Genomic DNA, 21,141 nt, shown 5'->3' on the forward strand with positions numbered 1-21,141 from the left:
CTTTCAGCCTTCCTTTCCTGGATGCGAAAATCTATTTGCAAGGCCAGGTCCATTAGTGCTTGGAATTAATTTGGTCGGGCCACCCTGGCCAGTTCATCCTTGATCTCTTCGTTCAGGCCTCTCCTAAACAGGGCAAAACTAGCCTCAGAGGACCAGTCTGCTTCCTTAGCCAATTGTTTAAATCTGGTAACATAATTGAGCATATCTTGGGAGCCCTGTTGAAAGTCCAGCAAGCGTTCTTGGGCTGTATAGACCTGCTCTGGACGGTCAAACATGCCTTTAAGGGCCTGTATGAACCCATCATAGTCATGTAGGAGGGGATCGCCGGAGTTAACAAGGGGTGTTGCCCAAGTTAAGGCGTTGCCGGTTAGGTGGGATATGATGAAACCCACCTTAGCCCTAGGAGTAGAGAAATAATAGGGCTTAAAGGTAAAGTGGACCAGGCACGAATCCAGGAATCCACAAAGTTTTTTTGCCGAACCATCATACTTGTCAACAATACCGCCCAACAGGGCACCCTCCTTTGTAGCAGAATCCCAGGATAAGACAAATTGTTTGAGCGCGGTGTTTTCCGCCTTAAGATTTTGGACCTTGGTTGATAATTCTTGCATGCGTCGCATTAAGTCCTGCACGGCGGCTTCCATCTCGTTTTTAGGTTTGATAGGATGGCGTCTCAAACTGTCAAATAGTTCCCACCTCCTCACCTGGGCACGGTGTTTGCCGGTGTCTTCGATCGCTGCCTTCTTGCGAACGCTCCTGGTCTTGAACAGCGCTGCTCGAGTCTCGTCTGGTTCCAGGTTGCGTTTAGTTCTGGGAGCGCGGAGTCTAGGAATCCAGGAGTCTGGGAAAGCTAGTAATGCTCGGAATCAGGAAGGGGGAAAAGGTCAGGAGCAGAGTAATAACACTGGGACAAGGATACCGCGAGCTACGAACACATGTCTGAGGCTACTCTACAGTAGCATTGAGACACGCGGAGCCGCGAAAGGCATGGTCTATAAATAGATCACGCCGCGTTCAGCGCATGGAGCGAGCAAGGGCTTCAGCACTGGACGGCCATGTTGGAAGTAGTACGGAATGTAATCTCCGTTGAGACAGGGACCAGGAGGTCGAAAAGGGGCGTGATCTGAAGTTCATGACATCATGGATGACACAGAAAAAACGACTGGAATAGTGAAAGGAACATGAATGGTATTGTGGGAGTCCATGGGAGAAATCCCTGGCATATGGACTCCTTCTAATGCCGGGTTTTTGCGTTTCCCACCTTTTGCACTGGTTTCTTGGGATATTCCTGGAGGAGATTTTCTGGGGAACCACAATACATACAAAGGTTATGCAAGCTGCAGTATTCCCTTTGTGCAGGAGTCAAAGGACCACGGATGACCCCCACCTGCATGGGTTTTGGTGCTGGAAGGGATGGTGTTGGTATCTCATGCACAGTGGGGACATGCATTGCGGGTTTCCTCTCACCCCGTCTCTCGGCATGGCGGGCGTCAATCTGCAGAACCAGATCTAGTAAATCGTTGAACAGCGTGGGGACCACAGGGATGGTGGCTAATGTGTCCTTAAGTTCTTTGGAGAGACCCTTATAGAAGACCGCCACCTTCTTCTCCTTGGGCCAATCTGTCTCGGCGGCCAACTGATTGAACCTGGCCAGGTAAGTCAATAGAGGAGCACTCTCCTGACGTAGATTCAAGAATTCCAAGTCTGTCGCCTGGGTTTTATAGCGACTGTCAAAAACCCTGTTCATGGCTGTGATCAGGGTATCACAGTCATATAATAGATAACATGTGGTCTCCATAATTGGGTTAGCCCAGGCCACAGCGGTACACCCTAGATAGGACAAAACAAAGGCTGCCTTGGTAGTGGAGTTTAGGAAGGAAGAAAGGCAACAGAGGAAGTGCAACTTGCACTGGTTTATAAAGGTACAGTACTGTTTGGGGTCTCCAGGAAACCGCTCGGGAGGGGCCAAAGGAAACTGTGTGGACATCAGGACTGGTGTGGGTTCCTGTCTTGGTAGGGGGTAACTGGAGCCAGAAGCTGTGACCCCTGACTTCTCACCCCCATGAGCACAGGACTGAGTCAGATCCTGTAAAGCGTCCATCCTGTTGTGCAAAGCGTCATGAGCTGCTGACATATCAGTCCGGAGATCAGCGACCATCTGCATCAGTTTGGCCAGAGTGTCAGATGCTTCCATGGCTTCTGATTCTGTTACTTACCGAACCAGGCTCTCCGCTGGAGACGGCAGGTGTCTGACGATCTCTGGTTGAATGGACTTGATTGAAGAGCCTGGGCTATTCCTTAACACAGGCCTCCTCACTTGAGGGAGTTCTTTTCTATAATACAACGCTTATATATCACAGTGAGAGGAGCAGATCAAATAAAAGAGCAGCGAGAACACACTGCCACAAAACCAGGCTGAAAAGGAAACAACAAGATGATCAACGTAATGCAGAGATATGGTTTCTGTTTCTTCTCTGAGTTATAGACAAATCACCTGCCACAGCTCTGGAGAGCGTCCCAGGACAGGCTGGAAAGTGGAGACATCAGAACCCTCTTCTTAAGAACAACAATATATGTATTACCTGACTAATACAAGGAAGAACTACAGTGTAATATGAAGAGGTTGTAGTTACCTTACCAGATGATGTAGAACAGCGAGGGAAGTGATGAAGGAACGGAAGTGGAAGGAAGTCCAAAGGACAAAATAACAAGGGAGGTTAGTAGGGTCTCTGAACCCAGGCGGCATGAGGGATACACTAGTGTCAGGGTGGTGCACTGAAGGATGGCTGCAAAGCATCTCGAATGTGCACTAACACTGTTGGTGTCGTTATTCCACAATGGAGCGTGAAAATTTGCAATACAAGTCTTGGAAAAGGGCCTGGTGTGACAGCAGAAGCAAGAATTTAACAGGGACCAGAGGCAATTGGAGTCCGTGACATAGGCGCCGGTCGACAACAGCAGAGCAGGTGAGCAAAAGGACCTGAGGCAGTGGGAGTCAGTGACACAGGCACGGGTCGGTAACAGCAGAGTAGGTGAGCATAAGGACCTGAGGCAATGGGAGTCTGTGACACAGGCGAGGGTCGGTAACGGCTGAGCGAGTGAGTGGAATTGGTAATCCAAAGGCAGTCCAGTAAGCAGGCGAAAGTCAAATGGAATACACAGAAAGCAGGAAAAAAGCCGTCCACAATGAAGAAAGGCTAACTGCAATCAGAAGCAGTGAACGCCAGCAATGTCAGCGCTCTTATGCGAAAGCAGGGGGCGGACCCTGCGGCAACGACCAGCTGGTCAAATAACATGACCGCGTTCAGGTGGCTCCGTAGATGCGGACACCATGGCAACAGTGTCTCTAACACTGCGTACCGCGTCACAGCTCGTCTCCATGACAACTTCCAGCGATGGAAGAAAGGAGCAGCAAAACACCAGATCCCATGCGAGGTGAACCTTTGTCCATAGGGACGTGGAATCCTAACAGGAGCACAGGAGTGTGGTACCATAATAGTATCACCCCCAAAGGCAGTGGCACCCCCTAGAAGCATGGAAGTTGCGCAGGAGAACAGGGGCATGAATGATGGCAAGTGGGTCCCAGGTCCTATCTTCCAATTCACCAAGTAGAATGGGTGCCCATTGCGAGACTGATAGTCCAGTATAGCCGCCACCTCATACTCTTCCTCGTCATTCACTTTGACAGGAGCAGGATAGACAGGATGACGTGTACCAGGGTGGCAAGGTTTCAGCAAGGAGATGTAAAAAACGGGATGAACACGCCAGGTGGAAGGAAGGGACAGGCACACTGCCACAGGGTTAATGAACGAGGTGGTTCTGTATGAACCCACATAGCGAGGGAGGAGCGCTTTTTTGCCTGGGATGTTAAGGTTCTGGGTAGAGAGCCAGACACCCATCCCTACCTTATATTCGTGGGCGGCGTACGATGGACATCCGCAAAGCGTTTAACCTTTTCCTTGGCCTGAAGAAGGTGAGCACGTATCGCAATGTGCAGGGTATCCAAGTCATGAATGCAGGCTTGAGCAGCCGGGTTCTCGGTGGGCAGCGTCAGCTCCAGAGGTAGAGAATGTGGATGCTGTCCGTACAGAGCGAAAAAAAGGCGAGACACCAGTGGCTGAGTGAACAGAGTTATTATAAGAACATTCTGCATGTTGAATCACTGACTACCATGTAGTTTGGTATTGTAGGTACAAACATTATAGGTATTGCTCCAACATCACATTGGCCCTCTCGCTCTGTCCATCTGTCTGCGGGTGGTCAGCAGTGGAATAGCTGTCATCGATAGCCAATGACGAAGTCAGGGCTTTCCAAAAGCGAGAGGTAAACTGAATACCTTGATCCATAATGATGATAGATGACAGGCCAAAGTATCGGAAGACATTCTTGAGAAACAGGGTGGCCCAAATGTGTGCAGACGGAAGACCAGCACATGCAACAAATAAGGCCATTTTGGTGTAGTAGTTCACCACCACCCAAATTGTGTTGAAGCCCTGAACCGGAGGTAACTCCACAATAAAGTCCATTACTTTAGGCACAGATCGCACATGAGGTGAGATGATCAATTACATCACGTGACATAGAAGGCCATCAAGACCAGCGGCGTAACAACTCCAGAGTTTTCTGCCAGCTTGGGTGAGCCGCAATGAAAGAGTCATGAGACCAACGAAGGGTGCATGTCAGGGCCTCTCCCGGAGGAATGTACAGTCTGCCCTGAATGTACAGGAGACCCTGAACGATGTCCAAGTTTAGACACAGGACCTCCTTCGGATGGGACGAAACCCATTCCCGTATAAGCGACCGCAGCAAAGGCTGAGGTGCACTGCCACAGGCAACCCGACTAGGCAGAAGCAAAGGTACGTCCCCCCTGTCAGCACAAGAGCCAGGATGCAGACGAGAGAGTGCATCCGCACAGGCATGAAGGCGGGCCGGGCAATAGTTAATCTGAAAATCGAAATTGTGAGAAAAAGAGATGCCAACGAGCCTGTCGGGGCATGAGGCACTTCATAGACTTAAAGGCCAGGAGACTGTGACGGTCAAAATAGACAGTAATGGTATGATGAGCCCCTAACAAGTGGCACCTCCACTCAGTGAAGACATCCTTGATGGCCAGCAGCTCTCTCTCAGTCACAGTATCATTTTGTTCGTAAGGGGCTAACTTCCTGTAATAGAATACTATAGGATGCACCTCACCAGAGTTGGGGTACTGCTGAGAAATGATTGCCCCTACCGCCAGGCTAGAAGCATCTGCCTCCACAAAGAAAGGCAATTCCGGCTTAGGATGTTGTAGGACCGGCGCCGAAGAGAAGGCTGCCTTTAGTGTCTCGAAGGCAGACTGTGCCTCAGGAGTCCAACAGAATGTTCAAGACTGTCAATGGAGCAGTAATGAGGAAAAAAGAGTGGATGGAACGCCGGTAGAAATTCGAGAACTCCAGAAAGGATTGGAGGGCTTTGACTGTGTCGGGCACAGGCCAATCCAACACTGCTTTGAATTCTGAATGGCTCATTCCAATGCCATGGTCAGTCAAGTCGTACCCTAAAAATTCCACCTCTGTGGCGTTAAAGATGCACTTCTCTGCCTTCACATACAGGTGATGTTCCCTTAATCGCAGGAGAACAGAACGCACATGATTGACGTGTTGCTCATAGGAGGAAGAGAAGATCAAGATGTTGTCAAGGTAGACGATCACGTACTGATCCAGTACATCATGTAAGACATCATTCATGAATGATAGGAAGGTTGCAGGGGCATTACACAAACATTCATCACCCTGCCTTATGCAAACCAAATTGCAAGATCCAACTGGTACGTGGCACAGGCGCGGGTCGCTAACGGATGAGTTCAATCGGTAATCAAAAGGCAGTCCAGTAAGCTGGCGAAGGTCAAATGGAATACACTAGAAAGCAGGAAAAAGCCATCAACAATGAAGAAAGGCTAACTGCAATCATAAGCAGTGAACACCCACATTGTCAATGCTCTTATGCGAAAGGCAAAGACTGGTTTGTCAAATCATGTGACCATGATCACGTGGCTCTGTAGATGCAGACACCCTGGCAACAGTGTCTCTAACACCGCGTACCGCCACGGCTCGGCTCCATGACAATTTCCAGCGATTGAAGAAAGGAGCAGCAAAATCCCAGATCCCATGCAAGGTGAACCTTTGTCCATAGGGACGCAGAATCCTACCAGGAGTGTGGTATCATAACCGGGAGAGGCTTGCTGCAACAATTGCAGAAGATTTGTTTGTACCAAACCTGTTAGAGCACGTTGCATTTTATGTAGTGAAATGCATCGTATGTCAAAAGTTTACCGCTGGGCATAAACTGCGAACGATTAGAGGAGTAATTCATTGACCGAATCATCCTTTTCAGCATTTACATATCGATTATGTTGATATGATGCAAATATGTAATGGATACAGATATTTGATAGTGGTAGTGTTTCCCTTCTCTAGGTGGATCAAAGCAGGTCCGTGTACACACCCTGTTGCCACTGGCGCAGCAAAGATTTTAGTACGTGAAGTCTTTCCAAGATGGGGAGTGTGTGAAGTGCTGAGATCAGATAATGGGCCACATTTTGTCAATTAAGTATTTGAACAGATAGGTTTATTGTTGAGCATTAACCACAGGTTTTCTTCTGCTTATCACCTGCGAGCAAACGGTATATGTGAGAGACTCAACGGCCTGCTTAAAGAAAGTATTGCCAAGCTCAAGTTAACACTGAGAAAGGGATGGCTATATTGCCTGCCCTTAGCTTTATATGCCCTAAGCACTCAGCCTGGTTCGGACCATCACCTCACACCCCACAAACTAGTGACAGGAAGAAGCATGAGAACACCTTTAACTCCTCCATCAAGGAGTAGAAGTGATGCCCAGAGTACAGCACAAATGTTAGGAAATGAATTGAATGAATATTTGACATGTATGACTGCTAGTATCTCTGTCATTTCAGATCAACTCAAGTGCCAGGGGGTTGGTCTCAGAACAGAAAAGCATTCAGCAAACGGACCTTCAGAACTATTATCAGTGCCTAAGCTCTTTGCTGGCGATGCTGTGCTGATCAGAAACTTCACTAGGAAGTGGCATGAGCCAAGGTTCGATGGACCATATGTAGGAGACAACATTACTCCCTCAGCAGTGAAAGTTTAAGACAGATGAGCTTGGATTCACCTGAACGACGTCAAGCTCTACACTGGCGAGAACGCAGCACCTCCAGCCAACGATACAGAAGCAAGACAAGAAGAAGAATTTCAGCGTGTGCCGACTCGATCGATGACAAAGAAGAAGGACGATAAACCAGCGGATTAATAAATGCCGATTTGCATTTGGACTGTGGCTTGGACACTCCTTATAGATATTATAGCAAGCGTGCAATCCTTTTGCTTGAGCCACAGGAGTCTTTGAAAATGAACTTTAGAGAAATGCTGATATATTGTGATTATGCTTAAACGACAACACTAAGAATTGGAAGTGTGAACAGTATCCGGATTAGTTTCTCACTGAATATTTGTTTGGCTGATTTTATGGTTCTCCCTGAAAGTAATGTGCATCGTATCGTGCTTGCTATTTTTGTATTTATTTTTCGAGCTTATACGGCCCTTGTTAGAAGAGATGTGGACATCCACACTTTTTTACCGGATCCTCGGAATGGCCCTGTGATTAGAAGGCTGCTCATGGCATTAGTAGAGGAACAAGCTGCCAAACCTATTACAGTTACCTGAGTAAAGTATTTTTCCATCCTTAAATTGCTAAAACAATAAGAACTGTTGAAGATAACATGATTTCAGAGAATGGAATGAGCAAACTCAGGAAATTCCAGAGTGGCACAAATGGTGGGGATTATTATGTTGGTTCACAATATACATATGTACAGTCATGCTTTGTGTCTTTCTGTTTCTTATGATTCACCTTTTTTATACTTTTGAACTGAAAATGGCAGAAGTCCCTTTAATTCTCCCCACTTCAGGAACTCTTGTGTGTATGCCCATTACCAATGTGCCAAGGTCTCAAGTATTTTCTTCCCAGCATAGAGCTGCATTAGAGATATTTCCAAGGGCTGCTAACATTTTAAGGGGAAGACACAGGAGAACTGCAGAGGAAGATGATAATGGGATCAACACATATCTAAACAGTACAGCACACTTGGGTAATAACATGTGGTGTCAACACATGAAAAAAGGTGGGAGAGAGAACGTCTAAGGAGAGTTGCTATATCTGTGCACTCATATCCTATGCCACGGGAACCTTTAAGATATTCATAGCTACAGAAGTACCAGTGCAAAGAGCTCATTGCCTGACGCATCTCGCACTCTGCTAGACAAGAGGACAGTTCCAAGGCAGGACAGCATCCCTGATATGGGTAACTGGAAAGACAGTGCACAAGAGAAGATAACTATGTGCAAGATTTGAAGACAAGAGGGAAACCAGAAACAAAGGATCTAGTGATCAGATATGAAGAGCCTGGAAAGAGTGCAGCAGGAATTTGGAGGGAAGAAAACAAGATGCTAGATTGTCAAGGAAAAAATATAGAAGAAATACAGAGATGCTGGGAGAGAGGTCAATTGCAAATCAAAGAAATAGTACTGACTCCGGAAGGATGGCTAAAGGTCTGATTGTGTGTAAAAGAGCAGCATTAACTGGGTATTATGAACCAGTTATAGATACTGCAGAGAATGAATGCAAGACTCATTGGTCAAAAACTGTGAAGTTGTTGACATGGGTCGACGATAAGGGAGGACCATTGCAGATAGTACCTCTAGCAAGTGCGTCCTTTTGTTTCAGAAATAATGGCACGAGAAAAGTTGGAGAAAATCACCAGTGTGGCCGAATTTTTGAAGGATGGGACCGTAGTTCTAATGGAGCACTATTGGGCTTGTGGGTCCAAAGCCTACATGAAGCTGGCCAAGGACTGGGGACAGATGTGTTCCATAGTGCTTATTCATGTTCCAGCATTAGCGATTCCTCAAAGCGACCTGAATATTGGCGTGTTTCCAAAAGCAGATGCCAATTTGAAGAGGAGAAGATCACTTGAATTCCTCAATCGAACAAGATGGGAGAATTATTTCTCTGCAAAATCGATAGAAGCCTTTGATGCAATTCCATATGAGCACAGCACGTCTGCTTCAATCTTCAAGACTGTCTTTATGCCAGGAATCCAGACAATGGCGAATGCAAAGTGATTACAGATCACTCCCTGAGAGCTCCTGCTGACGATCAAAACCACCATAAGGGATTCAATGCTATCAGTGAAGAACTGAGGGCAATAAGATTGATGAACCTCCAGAACAGATATGTCCTTGATATGATCACAGCAATGGATGGAGGAGTTTGTGCCAAAATCGGAGAATCATGTTGCCCGTTCATACCTTCTCATGATGACGAGAATGGGACCTTCAAAGAGGACATAACGTTGCTGACGAAGCTGCACGACAAGATGGAAGATGAGACAGAAGATATTGCACATGACAGCTGGTTTGTGTCTATCTTCTCATGGGTTCCACAATAGGTGGCAAATACCTTCAAACTCCTGGGAGCAGTATTGGTGATGATAATGTTTGGATTCTGTGTGATCAGGATAATTATCACATTTTGCCAAACTAACTGAGTTGGTCTTATTATTTGGTGTAAGAGTTATTCTGCATCCCCATTCTTGTATGACGTGTTACCGATTTAAAAGGGCCCACTTGTGGGTTCAGGGAATTAACCAGAGTCACTTGAGTGAGCACCCACGTGGTGCCAGACCCCTCTGCAGCTGGTTTCCCTTTGAAGGGTTAACAGTTCTTTAATTTCACTTTCACTTTGCCATTTGCAACTTCTGTTCAACATAGTTCGGTTTCTTATCGGTTTTCTGTCGACTCATCGGTTGTGATGAACCGCTTGGCTTTTATTGTCTCTGGAGTCAAGGACGGTACCAAGGTAGCAATCATATCTCGCTGTCCTGCTTATCAGTGTAGGAGGGCTTTGTGTACCGTTGACATCTGCTGCAACATACGCTGGCTATTGTTCGCGGTCTTATGATTCCTTCCACGGGGGCTTTGCAGGTCTGTGTCGGAAAGGGCAAGGTCACTTCTCTCCTTGTCTCCCCTTTGGTACTTGACACCTTTCTCCTCCTCTTGTAATGCCGCCCTGGGATAGCTGTCTCATCGTGCAGTTTGCCTTGCTCATATTGTGCTCTTGTGCTCAACATTTTATCCGTGTGGGGAAAGGAAAGGACCGTCAGGTGTGTGTTGTCATTATCAATTGCCTGACCCTTGTGTTGGAACATGTCTGGTAAAAGGCTCTGTTGTTAGTCCGCTGTCTTTCATGGTATGGGAAAGTGCTAGTGTTGGAAAAGGGGGTGGGGGTAGAGTCTCTAAACATCCTGTAGGATGCGGAAAAAGTGTCATAAGAAATTAAATCCCTTGTCCTAGAGTTTGTGGTGTGCTCGGAAGGGTGTGTTTTGTTAAATGAGTCAGAGGGATTGTGGAAACTATAATTATTTTGTCATAGTCGACTGGGAGTTCATAAAATAATAATCAGAGGGATGAGGAGAATTACTGGGAGTACTCGGGTAGGTAGCTAGAAAATAGGGACTCTGGAAGATGTAGTTTCTCACGGTAACTTTGTTCAGGTTTCTAATTGGTTTGCTGGATTTTGATCAGGGAGAATGACTGTGGGGAAAAAGGTTTAATTCGGAATAGTCTTTAAAGGCTTCAAGGACTTCGTCCTCTTCCCTGGTGTAATACCGCATCTCATCTGGGGTAATTCCCCAAGCATAACCTCGGGTTCCCCTACCCAGGTGATCCTCCCTCGCTCGTCCACCCCCAGGGTTGGGTTCTGAAAGCGCCAGCCCTTCCCTGGCCACCTGAATAAGGGATTCTCAAGGTCTGCTTGGGAGAATACCCTCAGGTTTCTCACATAAAGAAAGGACTACGGTTTTGTATGATAGCTGTTACTCCTTTTCCATCTGGATGCAGCCTCCTCGTCTCAGGGATTTAAGATGGGGTTTTTGCTTTGCAATAATACATCTACCCATATGGTATATTGGAATGTGATTGGCGACATGTGGTGGGATTTGGCTTCAATATTCTGGGTCTAGGTGTGGGAATTCCGTTCCTTCTTGCTAATTCTGGGATGAAGTCTCCTGATTCGTCACAGATGTCCATAGAGTCCCTAGTGTATGATTCTAGTTTGAGTATTTGTTCCCATAAATGTGTATCTATGAATTTGGATTGAGGTTCTGTAACCCAAACAATGCCTGACATAATAGGTCTCATCTCAGGAATGTGTAAGTATTTTTAATGTACTTTTGGCAAAATATAGTTGCTATTCTGCCAGGTGTATGCATTAGAAACTCTTTCTCATACTTATTAAGAATTCCATAATCATACCATTTCTCAATCAATTTGGTCATTTCTTTATTAACCTTTTAAGTAGGATTAGATTCCAACCTTGAGTAGCAGCCTGGGATTTCAAGGTGTGTATCAGCAGCAGCAATATAATGTGTAGTATTCATAATTACTATATTGGGCCTCATTACGAGTCACCCGGTATGGAAATAACGGTGGCAGTAAACCCACCAACACCATTGTTTCCATACCGGGTGATCTCGAGTCCTGCAGGCGGAGGTGTCATTCCCGCCAGGTCTGACCTGGCGGGTTTAACACCGCCCGCCTGCAGGCGGACGTGGAAACACCGGCACCATCACGAGATGGTGCAGGTGTATCCATGGTCCCCATTCCCATTGAGTCCTATTAGACTCAATGGTAATAGGGATTTACCGAATTCCGCCTCCGGAATTCCCAGGTCACCGGGGTTGTAATGCCCCGGTAATTCCAGGAATCACAGAGGCGGAATGGTAATACGAGTCCGGCAGTAACCGAGCCGGAAAAACCAGCAGGTTACCACCGGACTCATAATGAGGCCCATTGCCCTTCTTGTCCACGGGTTTGATGACTATACTTTTATTTTCTTCGATACTAGTAAGATCTAACCTTCATTCTTCAGTTAAGTTGTCTGTAAAGTGTTTGAGCTTTTTCTGCAAGTTAATGAGATCTTTAGTTGCTAGTTCAAAGAAAGTGTCAATGTGAACTGGGGTGTTAGTATTTAGCTTTTACAATCACCAGAAAGGTGGAGGAACTGACCTTCTGAAACGGTGAAGTCCAATGAAGTGAAGCCGTGGAACCATCCCTCACTGTTTCCAATGAATCCAGTAGTGAGATAGGGGGCGGCAGAGGAAACAATAAGGGCCGAGCCCCTATTTGGGACAAAACCCCAATAAAGGGGAAACATCCAAGGAGACTAAAAGTCTGTCTCTGTATCTCTGTGTTCTGAGGTATGGAATTGGCAGGGGAGTACTCCACACTCCTCTGGAGGCGGTCAGATCCGCATTGGTCTTCGTTTAGCACTGGACGTGTAAAGAAAGCCGCGCGACCGCAGCGAGCAGACTGCAATTGACACAGTATCCGAGTCAGAGTCCTGTATATTTGTATTTGTATTTTGTATTATATTTATTTATATAGCGCACAAGGCCCGAGGGCAACCTGGTGGATATCTTAAGGCACCTGGTTACATGTTTAGCCGTTACATAGTTGCATGTTTAGCATGGGTATAGTTACAGACATAGTTACGTAAATGGTAGGAAAAACATATTAGATTCACAAGGTGGTAAAGTGCAGGGCGGAGCAGTAGTGGCGAGCTAGATGGTATAGAGGGTACGGTTGGCTTGCAGTGGTAGTATTTCAGATGTGGAGGATAGCCAAAGTTTGGCTTTGTGTTTGAATAAAGTAGGGGATGGCAGAGTTCTGATAAGGAGCGGCACTGCGTTCCAAAGTTTGGCAGCGAGGACTGGGAAGCTCACAGCACCGGCTGTCTGTAGGTTGTATCTAGGTATCGAGAGGCAGTGTGCTTGGGCAGATCTGAGTGGTCGTGATGGGGTGTATTGAGAGAAACGGGAGGCAAGATAGATGGGGGCTTAGTTGTTTAGGCATTTGTGTGTAAGGGTCAATGATTTGAGTGAGATCCTTTGGGCCACAAAAAGCCAGTGTAGGCTCTTCCTAGTATCAGTAATGTGTGCAGATCTAGGAATGTTAAGGGCTGCTCTAATAGCATTGTTTTGGGTAATCTGGAGTTTGTTGAGGTTACGTTGGTTGGTACCTTGGTAGAGCGCATTGCAATAATCTAGTTTAGACATGACTAGTGTCCTGGCAAGAATAATACAGTTCTGAGTGGAGAGGAATGGGCGGCAGGCTGTGATCAGCTTACAAATGTAAGCCGAGGCAGCGACTACTGCATTGGTTTGACGATTTAGGGAGAGAGTAGAATCGAAGTAGATTCCTAATGTTTTAGTCTCTTTAGCCACTTTGATGGAGTTACCGTCAATATTGAAAGTGCTGAATGAGGGGTCCAGCTTATTGAGTCTTTGTTGGGTACCAAGGATGAGGAGCTCTGTCTTGTCATCGTTGAGACAGAGCTCGTGTTGTGCCATCCAAGCTTGGACAACTTGGTAAATGTCGTTCAGAGCTTTGGAGTCTGCAATGTAGTCACCTGTAATGGGGATGAGGATCTGGGTGTTATCAGCGTAATTGGTGTAGGTGACACCCAGATAATCAGGCACATCAAACAAGGGTTTGGTGAATACATTGTAGAGTGTAGGCGATCACAAGACCCTTGAGGAACTTCGCAGGGGACTGGGGATGGATCGGCTGATGAGGTGGGTGAGAAAACTCTCATGTGTCTATTATCCAGGAAGGAGCTGATCCAGTTGGTGGCATTGTCTGAGAAGTGGGCAACTGATTTCAGGTGTTGGCAGAGGATTTGGTGGTTAACCAAATCGAAAGTGGCAGAGAGGTCCAGAAGTAGTAGGAGGGCTAGTTTGACATTATCTTTTAAGTCCTCGATTTGCGTTTTGAGATCTAATAGGGCTGTTTCTGTCCCGTGCTTAGGTCTGAAGCCGGACTGTCTAGTGCCTAGTAAATTATTAGCTTCCAAGTACTTCTGTATCTGAAGATAGGCAACTCTATCTAGAATTTTTAAAAGGAACGGGACCATGGTGATGGGTCTAAAATTGGTCGGTATAGATGGATCCAGTGTGGATTTTTCAATAGTGGGATTACCCAAGCGTCCTTCAAATTGTTGAGGACAATTCCGGAATGAAATGAAGAATTAATGAAGGAGGTAATGAAGGGGGCAAGGTCATGAGCAGATTCCTTCATGATTGGTGCAGGGCAGGAGTCGCCTTGGCAGTTGGATGGTTTAAGGTTGCTGATTATTTTTTTCTACCTCAGGTATAGTGAGAGGTTGAAAGCTGAATGGTGGCTGGGTGAAGGTGGTGGCAGTTTTCGGTGCAGGGAATTTAGTAAGGAGGGAGTTTTGTTTGGCATTGATTTTAGCTTGTATGGTTATTTTGGAGAGGAGCGCATTTTGGATATTGTTGCACCAGGTGCTATCTTTTTTGCAAGTATCAGGTATTGGTGAAGGGGATTCTAATTATTTGAGAATTTTGAATAGCTCCTTCGTATTGGATTCATCTTGTGAGATGAGCTGGTTATACGTCTCTTTTTTGGCCTGTATGACCGCTTCCTTATAGTTACGAGATGCAATGAAGAGGTTGTCTTTGTTGGTAGCGCTCGTGAGACTTTTCAAGAGTGTTTCTGCCTTACGTTTTTCTTTGCGCGGGGTTCTAAGTTGTGGAGTAAACCAAGAGTTCAGGTGAGCTCGTTGTTTAGCTTTCCGTAGTTTGAATGGGGCTATGGTGTCAATGGCTTTAAGCAGAGTTTGGTTGAAAGTGTTCACTACGACTGTGGGGTCATTGTGCAATGCGGCACAGTTGTTCACAATGGGTAGGATCAGCGGTAGTACATTATCCCTCGTAATATTCTTTTTATTCCCGGTGGGAATGGAGGGGGCTATAATGGGTTTGGAGCAGGGATTGGTTGCTGGTAGATGGAAGATGATGATGTGGTGGTCAGACCAGGCACAAGCGAAATTGGAGCTTATTGATGTGTTACAATTTATGTCTGCGATCCAGTCGAGCGTTCTACCTTTGTTGTGTGTAGGTTCGAGGATGCGTTGTTGGAAGCCTCAGTTGGATATGATACTAGCAACTTCAGTGGCCATAAGATCCTTAGGATCCATTAGGCCAAGGTTGATGTCCCCTAGTAGCAGCACCTGTGAGTTAGGCTTGGTGTTATTGGTCAGGATGGATGTGATATCCTCTGCGAAGGAGGTGAGGGGTCCTGGTGGTCTGTAGATGAGATGTAGTGAAGCTGTGTTGGTAGGCAATAGTGCGAGTTTCACTGATAGAGACTTGGCTGAGCTAAATTGGGTGTTAGGGATAGTTCTCATGTTGATGTTGTCCCTATGAATGAATGCGACACCGCCTCCTCTGGAGAGGTTGGATTGGCGGTTGTTTCTGAGTATCGAGTAGCCATCAAGGATGGCGAGCGCCAAGGGCGAGCCTGAGGCGGCATGAAGCCAGGTTTCCGTGATGGCGATGAAGTCAAGGTTCTGTGTGGTGATGAGGTCTGAGATATCGAGGGCATGGGCAGTGAGGGATCTAGCGTTTATGAGAGCTCCCTTGAGTTCTGTGGTAGGGGGAGTCGTCGGGTGTTCTGGTGAAGTCTGTGTGGAGGGCTGAGAACCGGTAGCATGATGGCGCTAGACATAGGGTATGCGCGGCAGTCTAGATCTAAGTCTAGCATTCCTGAGTGGGAGTGAGCAAGGTTGGTTGGGTGTTGGTTTGGATGCGAAATGTTGGAGCCACAAAGCAAGATAATTGAGGTAGGGGTTGGATATGGTGTTGTGTGTATGTATAGGGGGGAGAGGGCATGAGTCAGTGGTGTTATTCTGTGGTGCATACTGAGAGGGAATGTACTAGGGCGAAGGTATAGAGTCCCAGCGGTACTGATGGAAGGGGCATATTGTGCATTGACTGCGTACCTTCTAAAGACTAAGTAGATAAGGAGAATGCTGGCAATGGACTGAGGCGTCATATCCACAGTGTCAAAGTAATTCAAATAAAGGCAGACAAACTGGCACGCATTTGTAGACCAGTTAGTGGGTAGCGCAGATCAAGTATGAGGCCAATCAGATGTTGCGTGGTACGGATTTGGCACAAATAAATTATAGCAGATGGCAAATCAAAGTAAGGTACAAATCAATGTTGCAATAATTTGCAACACACTCAGGGAAACCATTGGTTATACTTTATAGTTTTACAACGGTATTGGTTATTAACCACTTGAGAGTTCGCAGCCACTGCTTTTACTCACTGTGCCTTTCAAAGATGGGAAATATCCATTTGCATATCAGTCTTTGTCCTGCCCAGGGGCAGTCCAGCACCGAAATGCAATGGCAACTCCAACCTGAACGAGAGTACCACCAGCAACCCCATACACGTGTTTCACCCTTGTTGGGGATCATCAGTGAGGTGAAGCTGATGCCTCTCTAAGCACAGTGAGAGGGAGACCACGTCTGGTTGCCCCCAGGAGACCTAGGGTTACCAATCCCAGGTTCCTTGAAAAATAGTTTTACAACGTTAGCGGGCGCCCCTCTCTCGAAAGAACAGACGTGATAACCTGTTCAGTGGTTTTTAACCACTTGAGAGTTCGCAGCCACTGCTTTTACTCACTGAGCCTTTCAAAGATGGGAAATATCCATTTGCATATCAGTCTTTGTCCTGCCCAGGGGCAGTCCAGCACCGAAATGCAATGGCAACTCCAACCTGAACGAGAGTACCACCAGCAACCCCATACACGTGTTTCACCCTTGTTGGGGATCATCAGTGAGGTGAAGCTGATGCCTCTCTAAGCACAGTGAGAGGGAGACCACGTCTGGTTGCCCCCAGGAGACCTAGGGTTACCAATCCCAGGTTCCTTGAAAAATAGTTTTACAACGGTAGCGGGCGCCCCTCTCTCGAAAGAACAGACGTGATAACCTGTTCAGTGGTTATTAACCACTTGAGAGTTCGCAGCCACTGCTTTTACTCACTGTGCCTTTCAAAGATGGGAAATATCCATTTGCATATCGGTCTTTGTCCTGCCCAGGGGCAGTCCAGCACCGAAATGCAATGGCAACTCCAACCTGAACGAGAGTACCACCAGCAACCCCATACACGTGTTTCACCCTTGTTGGGGATCATCAGTGAGGTGAAGCTGATGCCTCTCTAAGCACAGTGAGAGGGAGACCACGTCTGGTTGCCCCCAGGAGACCTAGGGTTACCAATCCCAGGTTCCTTGAAAAATAGTTTTACAACGGTAGCGGGCGCCCCTCTCTCGAAAGAACAGACCTGATAACCTGTTCAGTGGTTATTAACGACTTGAGAGTTCGCAGCCACTGCTTTTACTCACTGTGCCTTTCAAAGATGGGAAATATCCATTTGCATATCAGTCTTTGTCCTGCCCAGGGGCAGTCCAGCACCGAAATGCAATGGCAACTCCAACCTGAACGAGAGTACCACCAGCAACCCCATACACATGTTTCACCCTTGTTGGGGATCATCAGTGAGGTGAAGCTGATGCCTCTCTATATTACTTTATAGTTTATCCTGAAGTGTTATTTTAATATGTTTTTAACACACACGAACACTTCGTAGGGTCCACTTTTTAGCGTGGGAACTGGTAGTTATTCATGTGCCATTTAATGGGTGGCCTCAGATTATCTTTTCTTCTGGAGTAGCCCTCATAACATATGGGGACTGCCATCCTTCGGAGTGGGGTGCGCGGATCTTCTGCCCATAAAGAAGTGGGGGCGGAGATTAGTGTCTGGGTAGGACTTAGGGCCACATTTCAAAGAGGAACTATTTCGTAGGTCATGGGACCTTTTTTCTTTTATTGACCTTTGCGCGAAGTGTGTGGACCCCAAGTGATGGATCACTCTTGTGATTGCTGAATAAAATAATACTAAAAGTGGGATTATTTCGGCCCAACCGTTATCACCTTCTCCTTTCAGGTGGTCTCGTTTTGTTATATTTTTGTTTTTTCTGGCTTTTCTTAAGGTTGTTGTTCAGGGTTGCCTTTGTAATATATTCTACTTCGTCCTTTGCCACTTAGATCGTTTCTTTAGTACAGGAGTCCGTGGTAAAACGTTTTTTCTTGGGGAGAAACTTCTTCCATAACACAATATGTTGTTTGGTCTTTTTCTTCAGAGGGGTATCCCCATTGGTTTCCTGGGATATCATTGGTTTTAAAAAGACGTCGACCGGTTTCGATGATTATTATTTCTCATCTTCTTCAGGACTGTGGTTTTTGGACTGCCTTGATAAGATCAGGAAAAGGATGAGGTCAGAGGAGCCGCCATCCCATCTACCGGAGGAAAGAAAAGAAAAACAGAATAGTTTTTCATTTCTTGAGGTCATGCTCTTTTTTCAAAAACATTCCAAGGTTGGATTATTGTTGGGTTACTTATAATGAATTTAATTATTTTCTAATTTTTGGACAGTCTGTTCCATTGGCAGGCGGGGACATCAATCTGTTTTGACTAGAACCAGGTGTTATTCAAAAGAAAGATTGTTACCTTCCATGTAGCTCTGAACAACAACCTTAAGAAAAGCCAGAAAAAACAAAAATATAACAAAACAAGACCACCTGAAAGGAGAAGGTGATAATAGTTGGGCCGAAATAATCCCACTTTTAGTATTATTTTATTCAGCAATCACAAGAGTGATCCATCACTTGGGGTCCACACACTTCGCATGAAGGTCAATAAAAGAAAAAAGGTCCCATGAACTACGAAATAGTTCCTCTTTGAAATGTGGCCCTAAGTCCTACCCAGACACTAATCTCCGCCCCCACTTCTTTATGGGCAGAAGATCCACGCACCCCACTCCGAAGGATAGCAGTCCCCATATATTATGAGGGCTACTCCAGAACAAAAGATAATCTGAGGCCACCCATTAAATGGCACATGAATAACTACCAGTTCCCGCAATCATTCACAAAACAGGTATGAGGCCAATCAGACGTTGCACGGTACAGATATGGCACAAATAAATTATAGCAGATGGCAAATCAAAGTAAGGTATAAATCAATGTTGTAATATTTTGCAAAACAGATATGGGGACATAGATTGGTTCACAGTTGTAGACTATGGCACAGATCGAATGTGGGGTAAAACAGATATGGCAAAGCTCAATTGTGGTAAATGGCAGGTTCAATAGTAAATATTACACCAGTCAGGTATGGCAGATATAAACTGGCACGCAGTTGTATACCTGTGTTTAGGTGACACCGATCCCATAGGGTGCAAATTAAATATGGCAAGACAAGTCAAGTAAGGCACAGGGCTGTTAGGTGTAGGTCAAATATGGCGGACATACATTGTCTCACCATGGTAAACCCGCAGGATAGAGGCACGCAGTAAGGCAAACATAAGCTAGCACACTCTTATATGCCATCGTGAGGGAGGAGCAAGTTGGAAATGGCAAGCACAGGGTAGGGAACAATCAGGTATTAGCAAGCAGTAGGCAGTATTCCGAGTGGAGGACATACCTTGCAGGGTAAAGTGTGCAAGCAGCATAGAGGTCCACAGAGTGGGTCCAATGTAGGCAATGTCATTAGTCCAGACAGTATGGAGATCTCGCAAGCGTCAGGTAGCGCAGAGATAAGTTGCTATCCGAGGTGCAGTAACTGCAGAGCAGTGTCCCGCGCCATAGCACAGGTGTGGACAGGGGCAGACAGAAAGGGGCCTTTGGCTTAGAGGGCCTTAGGCGCTGTGGGCCGGCTTCTGCCTCCGGCTTTGCGCACATCGTTAATCGGTGTGCTTGGGGGTTGCTAGGCAACCGTGTACGACGCCGGAACGGAGATGAAGGCAGCCATTTTGGAGGGGGGTGTTTCGGGCTGTCCTCGTGGTTCGGGGGCTCAGATTCAGTGGCAGAATGGCACAGATGACTAGACCACAGTGTCTGGGTGCCATGGTGATTAAGATCACCTTAAGGGCGCAGTATTAGATTCAGATGCAGCGCGGGTGCATCAAGCTGGAGATCCTAGCTGCTCCTGCAGGATGTGACGACTCCGGCAGCGTGTGGGAGACCACAGCTAATGTTGCAGGGCTCCTGCCCTGATCGGAGTGAGGCTGAAGGGCAGACAGGAAGGGGCCTTTGGCTTAGAGGGCCTTAGGAGTTGTGGGCCAGCTTCCGCCTCCGGCTTTGTGCACAGCGTTAATCGGTGTGCTTGGGGTTACTAGGCAACCGTGTACGACACCGGAACGGAGATGAAGGGAGCCATTTTGTAGGGGGGTGTTTCGGGCTGTCCTCGTGGCTCTGAGGCTCAGATTCAGAGGAAGAATGGCACGGATGACCAGACCACAGTGTCTGGGTGCCACAGGGATTCAGATCACCTTAAGGGTGCAGTAGTAGATTCAGATGCAGCGCGGGTGCATCAAGCTGGAGATCCTAGCTGCTCCTGCAGCATGTGATGACGCCGGTAGCGTGTGGGAGACCACAGCTGATGTTGCAGGGCTCCTGCCCTAAAGGAGAGCGTACTCTCAGGAAAGGGCAGCAGAGGTGCCGAAGAGGAATGGAGCTGCAGAAAGGTAGGGAATGGCAAGCCGCTAGAAGGAGGAATTTGGTAACAAGCCGAAAGGGAGGAGAACGGCGGTGCCTCGAGAGAAAAAGAAGAGTGAGACAGAGCGGAACGGATTCCGCAGAGGAAGGCAAGGACTGCCAAAAGATAGAATATATATTAGGCAAGGAAAAAACAAGCATACAGCCACAGAAGTGAGTAGCAGCACAGTTTGGTACCTGATGCTGAGTCCTTATGTATGAAGTGACGATGAAGCATCAGGATTTTGGGTGCCATCTTGGGAACACACTAGAGCGCTGTTGCCAGTGCGAGATAGTGTACCAACTCACAGCCATCTTGGTTGTCCTCCTACTCCATGTGGGTGATTCCGTCTCCATCTATGCCAAAGAGACCAGGAGTCATGGGGGGCATGAATCTGGATTTCTTTTTCAAATCAATAGGACAAGGTATGTCAAATTCTATATCTAAGTGTCCAGGTAGTGTGATGGCATCAAATTCTTGACCTTCTTTTAGAGACAGTAGCAACTTAGTGTCTGCCAACTCACTGAGTGTCATGGTGCTGGGTTCATGAGTATCCTCTTGTATTGCTGTTTTCTTTACTCCATGCAGGGATGCAACAATTTGACTTCACCATGAGCCAAG

The 21,141-nt window shown here is 46.7% G+C and overlaps 1 long non-coding RNA gene across 1 annotated transcript in view; it reads right to left on the reverse strand.

The window, feature by feature from the left end:
• Positions 1–21,141, reverse strand: part of LOC138504138 (uncharacterized) — a 448,967-nt gene that overhangs the window by 170,562 nt on the left and 257,264 nt on the right. The window contains exon 2 of the long non-coding RNA XR_011279785.1: positions 20,718–20,876. This is a non-coding gene — a long non-coding RNA (uncharacterized lncRNA). The remainder of the gene's footprint in view (positions 1–20,717; positions 20,877–21,141) is intronic.

Source organism: Ambystoma mexicanum, chromosome 11 (assembly GCF_040938575.1).
Source record: "Ambystoma mexicanum isolate Mex_15411 chromosome 11, UKY_AmexF1_1, whole genome shotgun sequence".
Taxonomy (NCBI): Eukaryota; Metazoa; Chordata; class Amphibia; order Caudata; family Ambystomatidae; genus Ambystoma; species Ambystoma mexicanum.